General features: G+C 41.6%; 1 long non-coding RNA gene across 1 annotated transcript; it reads right to left on the bottom strand.

The window, feature by feature from the left end:
- Positions 1-190: 190 nt before the first annotated feature.
- Positions 191-779, bottom strand: LOC107735411 (uncharacterized). Its single transcript, XR_001639400.1, has 3 exons — positions 745-779; positions 543-644; positions 191-266 (listed from the first exon to the last, which is right to left on the bottom strand). It is a non-coding gene; the product is annotated as an uncharacterized LOC107735411 (long non-coding RNA).

Raw genomic sequence — 779 nt, 5'->3', positions numbered from 1 at the left:
TTAAAAGTGTTGATCACTAGAGGGCACTGTACAACAAACTCTAGCCTGAATGATTGTCAATTCACAGCACATTCACTGAGAGGAAAGACCTGAGGCTGAATCCACTCCGAACAAAAGACAAAGATTTCAGTGACACAACAGGATCCTCAACTCGTATATCAGCGGTCCAGCAGAATAAACTCACCTGAAGCCAGTCGAGCTCGAGCGATGGTGGGGGAATCAGGAGGCGGAGCGGGAACAGTGAGGTAATTGTTCATCTGTGATATCTGAAAGTAGAGAGATAAAACCTTCAATGGTGACATTCTGTTAAGACTAATAAAGCACATTCAACCTATCAAGACCACCCATCTTTTTATATCAAATAGCGGCCAACTGAGATGATTTTTAATGGCCAGTGACAGTATAACAATGAATTAAGATGAATTTTACCTCGTTATTATATAAATAGTATGAATTAATAAGGCTATGGGCAGATTTTGAGCTATCTGAGAGTTTAGATGATCTGATAATGATGTTGTATCAGTCGATCATTAACTTCAAACCTTCTTTTCCAGCTCCTTCATTTTCTTCCGTTTGATAAGGATCTCATTCCAGCCGTCCTCGTATGGATCAGCAACCAGAGTGTGTCTGTTGTACGAGCGCAGCTGAAAATACACAAGACAATTTAGTTTGATCCGCGTTAATCACAGAAATAAAGGAAATACAAAAAGAGCAGTTTGAGAACAGGAAGTGGTGAGCGCTCACTCTCTGGCGGGTCCTCTGCAGGTTGGTGCGCAGGA

The sequence above is a fragment of the Sinocyclocheilus rhinocerous genome, unplaced genomic scaffold, assembly GCF_001515625.1.
Source record: "Sinocyclocheilus rhinocerous isolate Xijiao unplaced genomic scaffold, SAMN03320098_v1.1 C36039274, whole genome shotgun sequence".
Lineage (NCBI taxonomy): Eukaryota > Metazoa > Chordata > Actinopteri > Cypriniformes > Cyprinidae > Sinocyclocheilus > Sinocyclocheilus rhinocerous.
The sequence above is the reverse complement of the archived record's forward strand: the minus strand, read 5'-3'. Positions and strand labels throughout refer to the sequence as shown.